General features: G+C 42.8%; 1 protein-coding gene across 20 annotated transcripts in view; it reads right to left on the reverse strand.

Annotated features, from left to right (window-relative positions):
- Positions 1–16,884, reverse strand: part of PCDH15 (protocadherin related 15) — a 643,743-nt gene that overhangs the window by 283,594 nt on the left and 343,265 nt on the right. For 2 of the 20 annotated variants that reach the window (XM_088168748.1, XM_088168740.1), the window contains exon 1: positions 16,755–16,826. The exons of the other annotated variants lie outside the window; for them this stretch is intronic. The gene's annotated coding sequence lies outside the window, so the exon portion shown is untranslated. Of the gene's footprint in view, positions 1–16,754; positions 16,827–16,884 lie in introns of those variants that run through there. 20 annotated transcript variants of the gene reach the window in all.

Here is a 16,884-nt window from a genome sequence, read left to right on the forward strand (position 1 = left end):
CCTCCATTTCTTTCCTTTCCACAAGCTGAATTCCATATAAATGGGTATTTATTAAAGGATTTTTTTTCCCTCTTGATAACTGACACAGAAGGCCTCTGATGCCAAAGAACCCAAAGTCATGGAGACCCAGAGTCCAAGTCAGGTCAGTGGATTGATGGGAAAAATGGGAAGCAGAGCACAGAGATGCTTGTTAAGGTAAAGGGAATAGCAGGACAGGGAAGCCCAGGGAGCTGGGCTGACTACAGGAGACTGGGGAGGACAGGCTGCACTCCAACCCAAGGATCAGTGACAGTGTTTTTAGGATATTAACAGAAAAGGGCTCTAAGTGGATGGGATCTTTACTGCCTTGGAAGGCATTGTTTGCAGGCTTTGCCAGGCAATAAATTGATTTAGCAAAATGTCAGAGTGGAGGGAGGAGGCAAGAAATAGGAGGTGAATTCCTCCCAGAAGAACATCAACTCTGACTGCTCTGCAAAAGGCAGCTGAAGGATTTACAGATCTGCTGAAGTATTTAACGAAATTATTCTCCTGCGCACAGCCTTTATGAGCTGGATCATGGCTATCCTCTCCCCCAATAACTCACTCCCTTCTCATTATGCAAAAAAACTTCACATAAATATCTCCACACTCATCATTCCAATCACTCTTGCCATTGCTGTTTAAAAATCATCTTAACACTGCCACTTCTCCTCATTCCATGGCATAATTCAGTACAACATTGCTAAAATCCAATTCAGAGTGTCCCAAAACACACAGTAATTTTGGTTTGTGGCAGGACACCAAGCCCATTCCTATTTCATATGAAAGTTTTGTCTAAAGTTAACTAAATTGCCAATCTGACCATAAATTTGGTATTAAAACTAAATTCTCTTCATCATTTTAAAAAGCCTAACAAATGGATGAATTGCAAAACAGAAGGTGAGATCTCTGAAAAACAATTCAAACTTAATTCTTACTTCAGAGGAGCAAAGAAAAATACAGATTTTAGAATCAATTGGCTACTATGAATTTCCTTCTACAAATAAGAGCCTCTTACATTTGAAAAAGAATTGCAATACAGCAAAATTTTGGCTTTATTTCCAAAACATTGTTGACTTCACCGGCATTGGAAAAACAGGAACAGAAGCAGAAAATTCTCAGGTTTTAGAGTTTCCACACCCCATGTCTGATCCTACAGTAGGACAGGCAGCAATGTCCTTGTTCTAACATCTATAAGAGAAGTTTCATACCAGCTGTATGAAAAGGAAAAAAGAAAAAGAACAGAAAAGAAAAAAAAGCCACCTTCGAAGAATTAAATTACCCATGAAATCTTTTTTCACCCTTACCAAGACAAAAGGTTATCAGTCAGGACAAAGCTATGGCTGGATCAGGTATCCAAACAAAGAGCGTTCATTAGGACCAAAAAATAAAGTTGAAAAAAAAGGAATTACAAAAGAACCCAGTAACAACTTAATTCATGTGTCGATAGCCCAGAGCTTGCATTGGAAAAGATAGGAATTATCAATCCTTGCCCCCCTTTCACTTCAGTCATTACACAGCTCCATGACATCCTTGTTCTGTCCTACCTTTTCCAGGCTGAGAGTCCTGAAATCATTTAGTTATTTTTCAGAGAGGAATTATTTACAGTCCCATAATTAAGTCTCTGCTGAATTTCCCCTAGATTTCATGAAATCTTAACAATGGGGAAAGGTGAGACTAATTCCCAAGGAAAATGAACAGAATGTTTTTCCACTTCTTGTGTTTCTTTGAAGAAATTGAAAAGTTTTTTAATACAATCCAAATGTTTAAGAAAAAGAGAAACTCTCAACACTTCACCATCACTGCTTTGGGTTCATCTCTTCCTTGAACTCACCTCTGTGACCTTTCTCTGGGAAATCATTCCTGCATTTTCTCTCATCTTGCAACAGCACAGGCAGTACCCTACACCTTTCAGAGATGGGAAAAGCCCTAGTCTCCTCATCACTCACCAGGAGAGGACATTATTCCCAGAAGGAATGCTGGGGACAGACCAATCACAATGGGTTATGTCCATGTCTAATAATTCCAAGAGCTAAATATCTCCATCAGGCTCATTCATCACTGGGATGCAACAAAAGTTTTTTGGGTAGAAAGAGATTTTTAAAGTCAGCTTTTAACAGTTAAAGGCTGTCAGGATATTCCTCAACAAACACAAATCATCTTTCTTCCCACAAAGGAGTAATTTCAACACCTGTGCTCCCAAATGAGAGCAGAACCCCTGGATTCTCCACTTAGGTGAAGTACATGGTCAGGGTTGTGTGCAAACGTCATCAAGACTTGTTTTCATAAATTAAACAACAGAAAAAGAGAGGCAGAAAGCACAAAAAAATAAAGGAAAACCAAAATATTGCGTCAGATTGATCCATGGATCTGCAGCAGCAGCTGCTGGTTGTAATTCATTCGTGTGCCAAGTTGGTGGCAGGGAGTTAAGACATCTCTAAAACCATGCTTAGCTAAGCTCTGACATCACTGTTACTCCTCAGGTCTGAGTTCTGACAAAAACTCATCCTTAAGGAGCAAAAAACAGTGACCACAGCCCTTCCCTTCCTCAAAAATTCCGTGCTTCAACATGAGATGATGAGCCAAAAGCTATGCGGAAGGCTGGGAGAGAGCACCATATATGAGAGGGAAAGAAAAATGTACCCTGGTGAGCAAAAAAAGGTGCTTTTAAAACCAGCATTCAATAAAGCACAACTGCATTTGCTAAACCCAATCCCAAGTCCTGCTGGGCAGACATATGGCACATAATAAACTTGAAATTGGTTAGAACTGCTGAAATACCATCGGATAAATGAAATTATTTTCTAACAATACTTAGCTACTGGGAACAGTTCCTGCCTTCATACACCAATTACGGCTTAATTACTGTCAGACCACACTTCCTAAAGGAACAGCAGAAGGGAATTTATGGTACCAGTAAAGGAAACGTCTGTTACGTCAGGAGTAAGAATCATTATTGTTTGTAACAAACTGGTTTCTAATTCAGCTTGGCCTTGGACACTCTCGGGGATCCAGGGGCAGCCACAGCTTCTCTGGGCACCCTGTGCCAGGGCCTGCCCACCCTCCCAGGGAACGATTCCTTCCCAATATCCCGTCTGACCCTGACCTCTGGCAGTGGGAAGCCATTCTCCCTTGTCCTAACACTCCAGGCCTTGGCCCAAAATCTCTCTCCATGTTTCCTGTCGCTCCTTCAGGCATTGGAAGGCCACAGTTTGGTCACCCCAAACTTCCCTTCTCCAGGCTGAGCAGCCCCAGCTCTCCCAGCAGAGCTGCTCCATCCCTCTGATCATCCTGGTGCCTCCTCTGGGCTCTCTCCAGCAGCTCCAGGTCTCTCCTGTGCTGGGCCCCAGGGCTGGGGCAGCTCTGCAGGTGGGGTCTCACCTGAGCACAGGGGCAGAGGGGCAGAATCCCCCCCTCCCCTGCTGCCCATGCTGGGGGCTCAGCCCAGGGGGAGTTCTGGGTCCCAGCTCTCACCCACAGCACCCCCAGCTCCTTCTCCAGAGCTGCTCCTGCTGCTCATCCCCAGCCTGGATTGAACCCAGGAGTTGCCCTGACCCAAGGGCAGCACCAGCACCTGGCGTTGTTAAACCCATGAGATCCCCATGGGCCACTTCTGGAGCTTGTCCAAATCTCTCTTGATTTTTGGGGGATCATTTCACAGTCATCACACAAGGTACAGAAGAAACAAAATGAGTGTTTCTACATCCAGAGGCTCCCAATTATTTGAATACTCCTCCCCAACAGAAGGGCATAAATCAGGCTGCTCATAAATTTCTGCTCCACTAAGTTTGCAATACAAAAGCAGTTTCTTCCCTAGGGACAAAGAGAAGTAGTAGCACTTCAGAATTCCAGCATTTCTGTGAGCAGGCTTGTTTCCAAAAAATAGAAAACAAAATACAGTATTTGGAATACTTGAGTAGCTAAAAAAAAAAGTCATCTTCAAATGCTTTTCAGCACTATCTGCTCTGGTTCTCCTACTCTTTTCCACCTCATAGTAGGATACACACCATTTCCTATCTGAAGGGCAAGAAAATGGAAGTTTGCTGAAAGCCAGAGCAGAGGAAAAACTCCTCATCCATTTCCCCTCAGGGCTGTCTGCTGCAAAGCCCCAGGCTTCAAGGACAGTCAGGCATTTAAGGAAAAATGTCTTCATTTTGTTCCTCAGACCATTTGAAGCACATGTGATAAATCTGGAGAACAGCTTGCCAGATGCATATTCTAAGGAGGAATAAAATCAGTGCATGAGAGGGACAAACTTCAGTAAACAGATTAATTATGTTAAAATTAATGATTCTGAAGCAAGAGCCACAAAGGACAGGGTCCTCCTCCCTGCAGACTGATTTACTGCAATAAAGGCCAACATTGGAAAATCCACCTCACATGAAGCTCCAGATCCATCCGGATTTTACCCAATGTCTTTAATTAGATGAAATAAAGCCTCAAATAAATAAGAATATAAAGCACAAGTCAGGAAAACATGTCCAGTGTATCTTTGGCTGCATATGCAATGCCTTTTATATACATGTACACCTTGGCCCCAGAAAAATTAGCTTTACAATCCTTCAGTGCTCCTTTCAAAGTCACTCAGCACCTTGAAAACTATTTAATAATCCCTCTAATAATCTCTAGTATATGAAATTTTAAAACGTGGACTAGAACTTTGAGCTTATTGGAAAGTAAGAAACACAAAGAAGTATTAAAGTGACTTGTGAATTCTAAGTCTCTAAAACTACGTAGAACCACTTCCAAAAGAGTCTTATACACATGATTTTACTGGTTAAGACATCACAATTCCTTCAATTCTTCATTCTAGATGCTTCTTCCCCCTTTAAATTAACTTTCAGGGTAAAACACAAAGATATTTCTCATAACCAGTGTCTCTTGTAATCCTAATGGTGCAGTACCCAAACCTGACTATTTAATTCTCATTGTTCATGTAAAAGTGTGCTCAGTTGACTGTTAAAACTTCCCAGTTCCATCTGATCATATGGGAAGGCACCGAAGTATCAAAGTGGAAGGTGTTATAGGCAATTTAGCTTTTAATTAATCTAAACTTGGAGCTAAAATTATGACACACAATTTAATTTTATGTTTTAATCAGTCCTTAACAGAGCATTTTAATCTCCAGAGCACGCACTCAAATTTGGAAGGGTGCAATGGAAGGCTAAACTAAACTCTCCACCTCACTTAAAAAAAACCAGCCCCTGAATTTTAACTAACCCAAGAACAACAGGTCAAACAAAGCTTTGAATAGTGAGAACTGAGAAAAATCCCCAAACTTTGCCTCACTTCAAACACACTTCATTAAAAAAAAAAAAAAAGAAACCATGTGAAACATCAGAAATTACAAAACCCTGAAACAATTAATGAAGGAAAAGGAGATACCTTGAACTATCCCAGGCTGCTCCAAGCCCCATCCAACATAGCCTTGGACTCTTCCAGGGATCCAAGGGCAGCAACAAATTCTCTAAGAATTTGTGCCAGGCCTTGCCCACCCTCAGAGCTGCACAGGATCAAGTGAACATCTCCACCCTGGCAGAAATTTTAGATGTGCAAAACAAAACAAAAAATCCTGCAGCAAACTTTCCCACACAGTTCAATCATCAGCAGGATAAAGAAGAAACAAATCTCCAACAGTGAGAATTCCATGTGCATCCAATACAAAGCAAGCCTTCCTACTGAAATGAACCAGAAAACTTAAAAAAAAAAAAAAACTTAAAAAAGTTTAAAAAAATAAATAAAAAAAAAAAGTTTTTAATCACAGAATTATTAAGGTTGTAAAAGCCCTCCCAGCCCATGGAGTCCAAGCTGTGCCCCATGCCCACCTTGTCCCCAGCCCAGAGCACTGAGTGCCACCTCCAGCCCTTCCCTGGACACCTCCAGGGATGGGCATTCCAAACCTCCTTTTGGCAGCCCCTTTCAATGCCTGATCCCCCTTTCCATGAAGAAATTCCCCCTGAAAATTTTAACCATCAAGATGTTAAAAAAAGGGTTTTTCTCTTGACGCACCTTGCCCAGCTTTGCCCCAGCAGACACAAACCAATGCAGTCAGAACCTGTGACATGGTGAGAAATCTCTCCGTGACAAGTCACTAAATTCAGATCTCATGTTTGGGACCAAGCAGCTTCATGGAGACACCAGAAACATCTTCTAATTTAAGTAAATCAAAAAGCCAAATACCCAGGCAGACATTTTTACACAGAGCACGTGTTGAGGAGGTACTGCCTCCAGGCTCTGACAGGATGCCCAGGCAGTCCATGCTGACAGACCTTTTAGGCTCCCAGTAAATAAAACTGTCAGAACAAGAAAAATGAACAGTTGGGAGTGTGAAAAAAAAAATTAATTGAACTTGATCTGTACATCAATTTAGCCTCTGGGGCAAACTAAAATTACTTGGCTCTTACTGCCCTGGAAACATCCAGCTCTCTGTCCAGGGTGATTCATGTTCCAGGCTGAATCATCAGAACCAATTAAGAAAATGTAACTCCTTGACTTTGTCTCAAGTACCACCCACCACCTGATGCAAAGATCTTGCTCTGAGTCCCTGCAGACACCGAGAAGGACAAGAGAAGTGTTCAGTGCTCCAAAAATGAGTGGCTCTTCCCTTGTCTCCCAAAACCCCAGAATCTCTCCATGTACCATGTCTTGGTAAAATACTGAGACCTTAAAAGAGCGGAATCACCTTGTTCCACAAAGTGAGAGCAGAGAGAAAAGAGAATTCAGTCTACTTTGCAATTTATAGTTATTAAAAAAATCCAGAAGGTTTCATGAGGGGAATGTTGCTTCAGTGGGGAAAAAGGAATAAAGAATAAGAGCCATGAGGAGAAAAATGCAGGTCCCTCCTCCATCAGAATCACTGGACAGGTACCACCTCCAGCTTGCCCTCACACAGAAAATGCAAAACTAACCCAATTCTTCTACTGAGGATTTAGATGAGTTCCACAATCTTTTTTTTAAGTCCAGTAACAAAACAATTCAATGTAATATTACTCATTCTAAGTTGGAAACACATTTTTACTGTTTGCAATTTCTAGGAATTCAAAAGGGGATTTTCAGGCTTAAGTAAAAGCCATCCAGGTATTCCCAAAGCAACCTGAAGGTGAACACACCTCTGGATTTCTGTACTTTTAAATCTGTCTTGGAGGTGAGCAGGCACTGTATGACAGGTCTGAAAGAAACTCAAACAAACAAACAAAAAATCCCTCTTCTGCATTCAGTTGCTTCACACTGGATATTTACCAAAAAAATTATACGAACTTGTCATAAGCAATAAAGGCCAGGAGCTGGACTTGAATGATCCTTGTGAGTCAGGATATTCAATGATTCTATGAAAACCTTGGAGAGAGTTAGAGAGATGAGATACACCAGTTTCTATAGAATACTACATAGTCTGATACAGAAAGATTTTCTAAAAAGCACCATAAGGAAGATTTTCTCTGCAGAGCAGGTTCCACTGAGCAGCAGGAATTGAAAAACCAAGAGGTTTTCGTCTAACATTGGCACAAGTGTGTGTGAAAGGACCACATTGAGATGGTATTTCACACATCTGACACCCAAGAAGCAGCAGTTGGGTCCAATTCCATGGTCCACGTTGCTCTGACATCTTCCCAAGGAATAACCTGCAGGCCAAGAAGTTGTAATGTGCAATTTCCACGACAAACAATTCACAAAATTAAATAATCTGCTCCAATTCTGGCCAGAAATCATTTCAAGAACAATGGAACAGCCAACAATTTAGACATCTTTAGCTATCCTCAAAGGTTCTTGGAGCAACCCGGATAGTGGAAGGTGTCCCTTCCCATGGCACAGGGTGGGATGGGATGGACTTTAAAGTCACTTCCACTGCAAACTGCTCTGTGATTCCGTGAGGGAACAGAGATGACAACTGTCGCACTTGAAGATGATTATTTGTGAAAGCAAGAACTTTGCACATTTTTTATTGCTCTTTTCAAAAGCTGATGATTCAGAAAGAACTGGTGGGAAAGGCTGGAGAGTCAGCAAATGTGGCATTGCTTATTTTCATCAAGGAGATTGGTGGCAATCACAGCTGTAACAGCAGGACCAGCTCCTTTCCCAGCAAAGGATCTCATCCCCCTCCCTGGCCATGCTCTGCACATCCCACATGCACCAAGGTGTCCAGTGGTGAGGGAAAATCCAGGACAGGGTGTCACAAGGCAGCCAAATCCATCCATTCTCCTGGCCATGCTGGCAGTGTTTCAGGAAGGAAAACAGGCAAGCACAGCTCAGCCCCAAACTAAGTGTGGCCAAAGGGGACAAATTGAGTGATTTCATGTGAGGCACATCTGCTCCCTGTGGTCACTCCTCAGCAGGAGAGAGTTGTCCTGTGCCTGCCAGCAGCAGGGACCACAGGGACATCACTCCACCCAGTCAACCCAGTGCCACCTGGGTCTGCTCATGGGGACCTCACCCTTGCCAGACCAGCTGTGAATGAAGATGGAGGAGGATGAAGTCCAACAGGGCTCAGGTGAGTTCCTAAGCCAGACTGATCCATGTCAGGACATTTTCAGCTGCTCTGGGCAGGACAAAATCCATCTTATTCCATGCTGACTCCTTGAACTTCAGCCACCAAAACAGCCTCCACCTCAGCCTGCCAGAAAACAGCAGGAAAAGTGGCTGAACTCAGACTAGAGAAGGTTGGAAGGTTTCATCAGGGGAATGTTGCTTCAGTGGAGGAAAAGGAAGGAAGAATTAGAGACACGAAGAGAAAAATGCAGGTGCCTCCTCTGTCCTCCACCACAATCATTGACCCATGCCCCACCTCCCCACAGAAAACACAAAACTAGCCCAATTCTTCTGCTGAAGATTCAGAGGACTTCCACAATCTTTTATTTTTTTAATAAACCAGCCTGTAAGAGGAGCAATCCACTTGTAGCTGATGACTATTATTTACATTTTTAATAATATATTTCAAGAGCATAACTAATAGCCTGCAGTAATTTAGTCAACAGAATTCCCCCATTTGACATCCCTTTGGAGAAATTATGAAACAAACCCTAAACAGATGCTGACAAGCTGTTCCCAAACACGGATGCAGCATCATTTTTAAAAACTGCTTAACTAATCAACATTTGAAAGTAAAAGTACTGCTTGTGACCTGCATTATCATGCAAGCTGTGTATTTTTTTTTCCCTTCTAAATCTAGAATTAATTATCATATTTGATTTATCATTCACAGTCCTACAAACCTTATTTACCCTCTGGCTTCTCAGCCCTCACAGCACCCTGATAATTTAATATCTCATCTAAATCTTTGTTTTCTTCATCTCATCAAAATATGACCCAACACCAAACTCAAAACAAACAAACACAAACTAAAGCCACAAGAAAAAACACCCAAAACCCCCCCACAAAATTTAAAAAATACAAATACCAAACCTATTGCTGAAGCAATGCCCACAGTAACTCCTGTGGCCCAAGCACAAGATGTCTGACAAGGATTTATAGTTTAAAATAGTTTCAAAGCAAGGGGAAATTGATAACATCCCTTGTTAATTTATGTCAATGCTAGCTTCAGTCAAATATCTACAGCTTGTTTACAGTTTCAACATCAACAATTTTGACTTGTAGTCATTTTATTTTGTTCTATATTTGACTTCAAGAATGAGGCCCTGAAGCACTAAATAATTAAAAAAAAAAAAAAAAATCAACCTGCATCAAAAAGACCACCCTGCTAACTACTTCTTCTGCTTGTGTGAAGTGTGTTGGAGCTCCACAGCTCTTATTGTTAAAGCTTTATTATTAAAATATCCTTTCAGCTCTGAATAAGAGCAACACCCAGGTATTCACAGGGAACTTCCAACATTCCCATTTGCCTGTTCCACCTGGTTCTTCATCCTTTTCATATCCATCAACCCTCTAATTTAGGCAGCTCAATTTCCAGTTCCTTCTCACCTCAACAGCCTGATGAGTCTGGCAAGCAAGGATTGCAGCAAACCCATTCTATCTTCCCAATTATTTGAAGTTTACAATACACCTGACCTGAGGGACATTTAGGGAATCCTGAAATAGCAAAGAATTGCCACCAGAGCTGCTGGAGACTGGCCCAGGCAGATAGATTACAGGCAATTAGTGACTCCAACCAGGCACTTCCAGGAATAAAAGCCTGGTAAGCTCTAAAGGAAGGCAGGAAGAAACCTGTAACAGTCACCAGAGTTCTGCTCTTCCTTAATTATAGTCCAGGAATAACATGTGAAGGTTCATCTGTATTAGGGGTAAAGGGCAGAAAACCAAGGCCCAGTTATGAGAAGAACCTGTCTGTTGGTAATAAAAACTAACAATAAATTGCTGCCTCTGCCATGCATAAATACAGGGACATAGAGGGAATCCTTGGAAAGATTTTGCTATTTCCTCTGGCATCAAAGCTACCAATCTTATCATAAAAGGAATGATAAACAACATACCAGCAGGAAGGGAGCAAAAAAACCCAAACACTAAAAAAACCTAAAATCACACAAACCTTTGACACAGCTAAAGAGAAAAGAAAGGGGAAAATCCTCTCAGCAGCTGTAACTCAGCAGTCAAAATTCCTGCTTTTCTTTATGTATAGTTATATTCTACCCAATAGACTGCAACTCTTTATTTACTATCTCTTTATTTACTAACTACTGGCACACACAACTTCTTTGCTTCATAAACCCACATCAGACTACAGCTACAACTCCTACAGCAGTAAATATTTGTGTCCAAGACCATTCTTACTGAAAGTAGTCCAGCCAAAGTTGTATGAACTACAGGTCTCTACTGCTATGAACCAGTTTTTCCCAAATGTACACAGAATAGCAAAACACACCAGGAAAAGAAAGAAAAAGCCTCAGAGAGGGAAAACATGTTTTTAGTTCTGCATCTCAAAGCAAAACACTAATAGTAAAAAAAGAAACAAAAAACCAAAAACGAAAAAGAAAACACAGCACATTCAGATTAAGTGTAACTCCCAATGCTGGATGCATGAAGGAGGGAAGAAGCAATAGAGCTTTTTCATAAAAAGGGAATAGTCAGAGTATTCAGGGAAAGTGAACAATTTTCTGGGTTTCCACAGATAAAATATGGCACTAAGAAATCCAAAATATAGGTACATGACAACAGAGATGAAGGTGAGGTGTATCATAAGGTTATATTTTCTTTATTTCTTTGTTGTCACTTTGCCATCAATGATGGTTGTGGATCCTGCAACCTGCATTCCCATATAGAGGTTATTCCCATCAAGGTGCAGAAGTCTTGAGAAAGAGCAGAAGGAAAACCCCTGCACCTGGGCAGGAACAGCCTCAGGCACCAGCACAGGCTGGGGAGACCCTGCTGGAGCAGCTCTGTGGGGAGGGACCTGGGGGACACCGAGCTGTCCCTGAGCCAGCAGAGTGTCCTGGGGCCAAGGAGGCCAATGGGATCCTGGGGGCAGCAGGAAGAGCATTGGCAGCAGGTCAGGGAGGGATCCTGCCCCTGTGGCCAGCCCTGCAGGCACCTCTGGAGTGCTGTGTCCAGCTCTGGATCCCCAGCACAGCAGGGCCAGGGAGCTCCTGGAGCAGGGCCAGCGGAGGCTGCGGCACTGAGGAAGGGCCTGGAGCATCTCGGTGCCCAGGAAAGGCTGAGGGAGCTGGGGCTGTTCAGGCTGGAGAGGAGCCCCAGCTGAGAGGGGCCCTCAGCCCTGGGTGTCCCTGTGTGCAGGGAGGGCTCCGAGCAGGGCCCAGGCTCTGCTCCGGGGGCCCAGCAATGGCACCAGAGCCACGGGCAGGGACTGAGCCCAGCAATTCCCCCTGCACAGGAGGCACAACTTCTTCCCTGGCCACTGCCCAGCCCTGAACACATTGCCCACAGAGCCTCTGGGCTCTCCTCCCTGGGGCTGTTCCAGAGCTGTGTGCACACAATGCTGTGCCCTGTGCTCTGGGATGGCCCTGCTGGAGCAGGGAGGTGGCTCCAGGTGCCCACTGAGCCCCCTTCAGCCTGAGCCAAACTGGGATTCTGTAAGAAAGGAACCCAACTCTCCTGGTGAGCATTAAGGAGTAAGGACTTTAGAGAAAGTCCCACCACAACACAATGCTCAGGGACAAGATAATTCAGGCTGTCTGAATGTGTTCCCAGTGAGGCAGCTCATGAACATGAAGAACACAATAGTCAAACCTCCAAAGGCTCCAAGGAAAAAAAACAACTGCTGAAATTAATAAATGTCTTTGTTGCTGGGGATCTGTCTCTCCCACCTCAAAAGAGTTACATGTATAAATTAAATGCAGACCCTGTAAAATGATAATCCCTTCAATTTACCCTGTAAAACTATGGAAATCCCTTCCATAGTTTCAACCATTTCTCCTCTAATATGCACCTGCTGTGTTTGTCAATCTTACAATCACGAGAATTATTGAGAGAGGAGATGCAGCATTTTCAACTAGCAAAATTCCAAAGAAAAAGCTTTCTTTCTCTTGGCAGCAAATGTTTGTGGATTTTGGGGATGTGGATCATCGCCTAAAGGGTTCTTTTAACACAGTAATCTGAAACATTGTGTTTAGGTTTAGTTAAGCTTTCCCCATGTACACAAGGAGCAGCTATGCTTTATTCGCAGATTTACCAGGTGATAGATCTATCCAAAACATTAACTAGAAATGAGAGCCATAAAGCAGCTGATGATTGGGTTTTCTGATTAAATGCAAGGTACGGGCTCAGATCTGCTCTATACACACAACAAGCCAAGAACAGGCATAGCAGAGAGGAATAGATCTTATCCCCCTCCACAAGCACCAACCCATTTAATCCACAAACTACTGTCCTTCTGGAAGAGATGTGCTTTCGATGAAGAGAAAAAAAATCCCCTCCTGCCAAATTCTCCTGCACTGCAGTGGCTGGAGTATGTATTTCCTTGTGTCAAGAGTGATCACTGCTTAATTTAAGCATTATCTACAGGAACAGCAAACAAGCCCTCAGAGACAGCTCAGAGCATGGTGTTTACATTTCCTTTCCTGAAAATACTGAAAAGTTTGGACTTGCCATCTGTCTCTGCTCTTTGCACAGGGAACATCAGCTCCACTCAAAAATTGAGCTGTCCCTCTTATCTCATGCACGTGCTATTATGGAAACCAGACCGGTTTGGGTTGGAGGGACCTTAAAACTCATCCAGTTCCACCCAAGGGACACTTTCCACTATCCCAGGTTGCTCTAAGCCCTGGCCAGACTGGCCTTGGACACTGCTAGGGGTAGCAAGTTCATGGAAAAACAAACCTGGATAGATCCAAAGTTAATGCACTTGATTGTACATTGGTGGACAGCTGCTTTTCCAAGGGATACCATATTCCTAAAAATAAATCCTGTATTTTCCTCCTCTCCCTTCTTTTCCCTTTTTTAAAAGTCACCTTACTGAGAAAGTTACTCACAAAAGCCAGGAGCCTTGGAAAAAGAGAAACTTTCCAATCAGGGCAGACAGACCCAAAACCACTTCAACCCAAAATCTGAAGCAAGAACTGTCCCCATGGCTAAGATCTCCCAGAGACACAAGGACCTTTCGAGGAGTCCAGTAACCCAAATGTGCATTAGGGACACACTCCCCACAAAAAAAAAAAAAAAAAAAAAAAAAAAAACAGGACTAGAATTCAAGAAAAGATGCAACTTGAAGAATCAATACTACTATTGAAAATTAGGGTCGCTGGAAAAAATACTGTAAGGAAAAAGCAGCGGGATCTGAGAACTACAAAACAATAAGAAGAAAGTAAAAACAACATGAACAATTGTAACAAAACTCCTGAAAATAAGGAACTGTGATGAGAAGGAAGCATAACATCTATTTCTATAGGTGGGAGGAATAGCCACTACAAAGGTTTCCCCTAAAATTATCTTTTCTTTCAAATAACCATCAGTTTTCAGCATTCTTACAGCATCACGTTCCAGAATGGCTCAGTTTGAAGAAGCCCTCAAAGATCGTCAAGTCCAACCTTTCCCCAGCACTGCCAAGGCCACCCATGTCCCTTGTGCCAGATCCAGACTGCTTTTAACTCCCTGCAGGGATGGTGACTCAACTTCATACTGCAAATACAAGATGCTATTTGAAGAAGTGCATCAATAAAACCATGTTAAAAACCAACAGATGGGAGCTGGAAAAAAATAAATTGTTTTTTTGGTTCTGCCTTTCCTGAAGCAGCACCTTATTTCCACAAGGACGGAGGTCCAAACAACAAATTCACAAATCCTAGCTGGCTCTGCCACACAGTTTGGAGGAGGACTATTATTACCTCAGCCTCCCTCCATGAGATTTAAATTAGCAGATTCAATTAGGTTTGTGCAAAATAAAATCCAAGACAACGCTCATATGAGTATTTCCTTTTCACAACCTGTTATTCCCAGTAAAAGCAAAAAAACCCAACCCTCTGATTAAAGTAACAGAGGAAATTATGTTCCTTTTCAAAGGCACTAATTAGGTTTCTGTGGAATGCTGGAGGGGGATGGGTGAACCCGTCCACTCTACATGGATTTCACAGTTCATTTCCAACCTCAGCCAAATTTCAATTTATCTCATTAGAGAATAGTATTTCAATCTCTCTTTTTTAGCCATAAACCAAAGCCAGTGCATTTGACGCTCCAGCTCCAAACCAGTGATGGGAATTTGTGGGGAAAACAGTGGCAGGGATATCCCAGGATGACAATTATTGTAAGCAAAGCAAGAGGCAGAAGTCACCTCGCCTGAAGCACTGGTGGCTGAGCCTATGTTGCTGCAGATGCTTCAAGCCTGAATTAGCTTGGAAAACTCTGCAAGAGCAGAATAAACTCTAACCATCTTCCCCTTCAGAAATCATAGATGGGTGTGGTCAAATTCCTGAGTTTGCCCAGCAATCTTCATGTTGCTGTATTTCCACATTTCAGACCAACTTGTTCAGTCCACAGGCTCAGCCTGAGAAGAGCAAGGACTGGCCAAATGCTCAAAACTGCAAAAAAAAAAATCCTGCGAAAATTTGGCTTGAGACCAGCATCTGCAAGGCCTTAAAGTGAGTTTTGGCTTCAGAGAAATATGGTAGAAGAGCAGGAAAACTCAAATCTACTTACATGAAGCCTCTTCCTGGAAGCAATGGAGGAAGAGAAGGTGGGGAGGGAAAAAACACACCCCAAACACCTGGAGAAACCTGACGCAATCAATGAGACCCAGGAGCCAAGCTGGCACCTCTGGTGGTGTTGAATGATGAGCAGAGCAGCTCTTCAGCTACAGCAGCCTCCTCACCTCTGGGAAAAGGCCCCAGAGGTCTCACCCTGTACTTTGTCTCCAGAAAGAGAACAGAAAACCTTTTGAAGTCAGCTAAGAATATGTTGTAATTAAGATTACAACCTAGCTGCTGCATCTCAATCAATGGTTGGAAGCAGGTGCAGAAGGAAGGGACCACCAGGGGTTTGGGGTTTTATCTTTAAAGAGCTGCATGGAAGGAATCCAACAACGTGAAAACCTCAAAAGCCTGAAGCCAAGGGTTAAAGCCATCCAGCTGTTGCCTTTGGCAATGCTGATGCTAATGCCAACGTATTAAGTAAAGGGCAAACAAATAAAAATACACTATAACTGCAAGTCAATACCTTAAAGTACAATAATAAAAAAACCAGAACAAACAAATCGGTTCAATAAGTATCATGTCCTTTTCAAAACTGTTCTCTTATTAATATGACTAATAAAGTTTGGCTACAACAAAGCAATAACTGGTGCATGAAGAATAGGGAGTATAAATGCAGTTACTGTTTGGAGAAATCAGGGTACACACACTTAAGAAGCCCACAAGAGCAAAATAAAGCTCTGTTCACAGCAAGAATATTAATTCTGAAATAATTCATTGCTGCTGCTTTTAATGTGCTCAACAGATTTAGGCTCATATTTATGACACCTGAGGAGGAAACCAGATGCATCCACCACTCAAGACTTAGAACACCAATTAAGCTTTTGGTGAACGATGATAAGCCAGCAGACAGCACAATGCCAAAGTAATCAAGGAGGGCTTTTTTTTTTTTTTTTTTTTTTTTTTCATTTTTGAAGCAAACCTTCATCTGCCTGCACCCTTCCCAGAGGAGGCTCTTGGGCTGGAGCTGGGAATGAGCTCTGCTATCATCCCCTGCTTCCAGGCACAGCCTGGGTGATGTTTATAAACACACATGCTGCACTGAGCAGACTGCATTTCCTTCAGCACATAATCCAGGCTTTCAGGCACACAAGGAATACATGGCCAGATTTTCTCCTATTACCTCACCATCTGGTGCTGTTGTCTGAGAGCTGCAGGTTTGAAAAGCACTCACAGAACACATTTTGGTGGGAGTTCATGTGTATGTTGTCTGAGACCCACCTAATTACCTACAGAAATTCCTGCAGCTCTCTCCTCTCATTAACAGGTATTTCTAACAGTCCCTCATGGCATTCTCTGAGCAAACTCCATGCAAGCAAAGCCCTGCTGTGCTTTGGGGTGATTCATATGGGAGTTGCACAGAGTTCTGTATGTGGCTATTTAATTTCTGCAGACTCCAGCATTCCCAGAGAAGTGTTGGAAGCTGAGCTTTATCTTCCTCTGCGTCCCCATATTCCCACCATGGCCAACTCAAGTTGTTCTTCTTTTCAAGGTCCTGAAGCAACCACATTGCCACTGCAACCCCTGCAGCCTCCTGAAAGTCTCCAAGTCACTGTTCTCATCCAAGTCTCTGCTATTGATTCCATCTGCAATCACATCACTGCTGGGCTTCCCCAATATTCCAGGTACACGTGAAATGCCACTAAAACTCACCTACACACTGATGCTTTCAGCAAGACCTCTCTCCACATTCCTCACATCCACGGAAGTGAAGCTTCTGGACTAGGGCTGCTCCAGCCTAGCAAGAGGGAAATTTCACTCATCCCAAATACAAAAGTTTCAA

Source organism: Sturnus vulgaris, chromosome 8 (genome assembly GCF_052056855.1).
Source record: "Sturnus vulgaris isolate bStuVul1 chromosome 8, bStuVul1.hap1, whole genome shotgun sequence".
Taxonomy (NCBI): Eukaryota; Metazoa; Chordata; class Aves; order Passeriformes; family Sturnidae; genus Sturnus; species Sturnus vulgaris.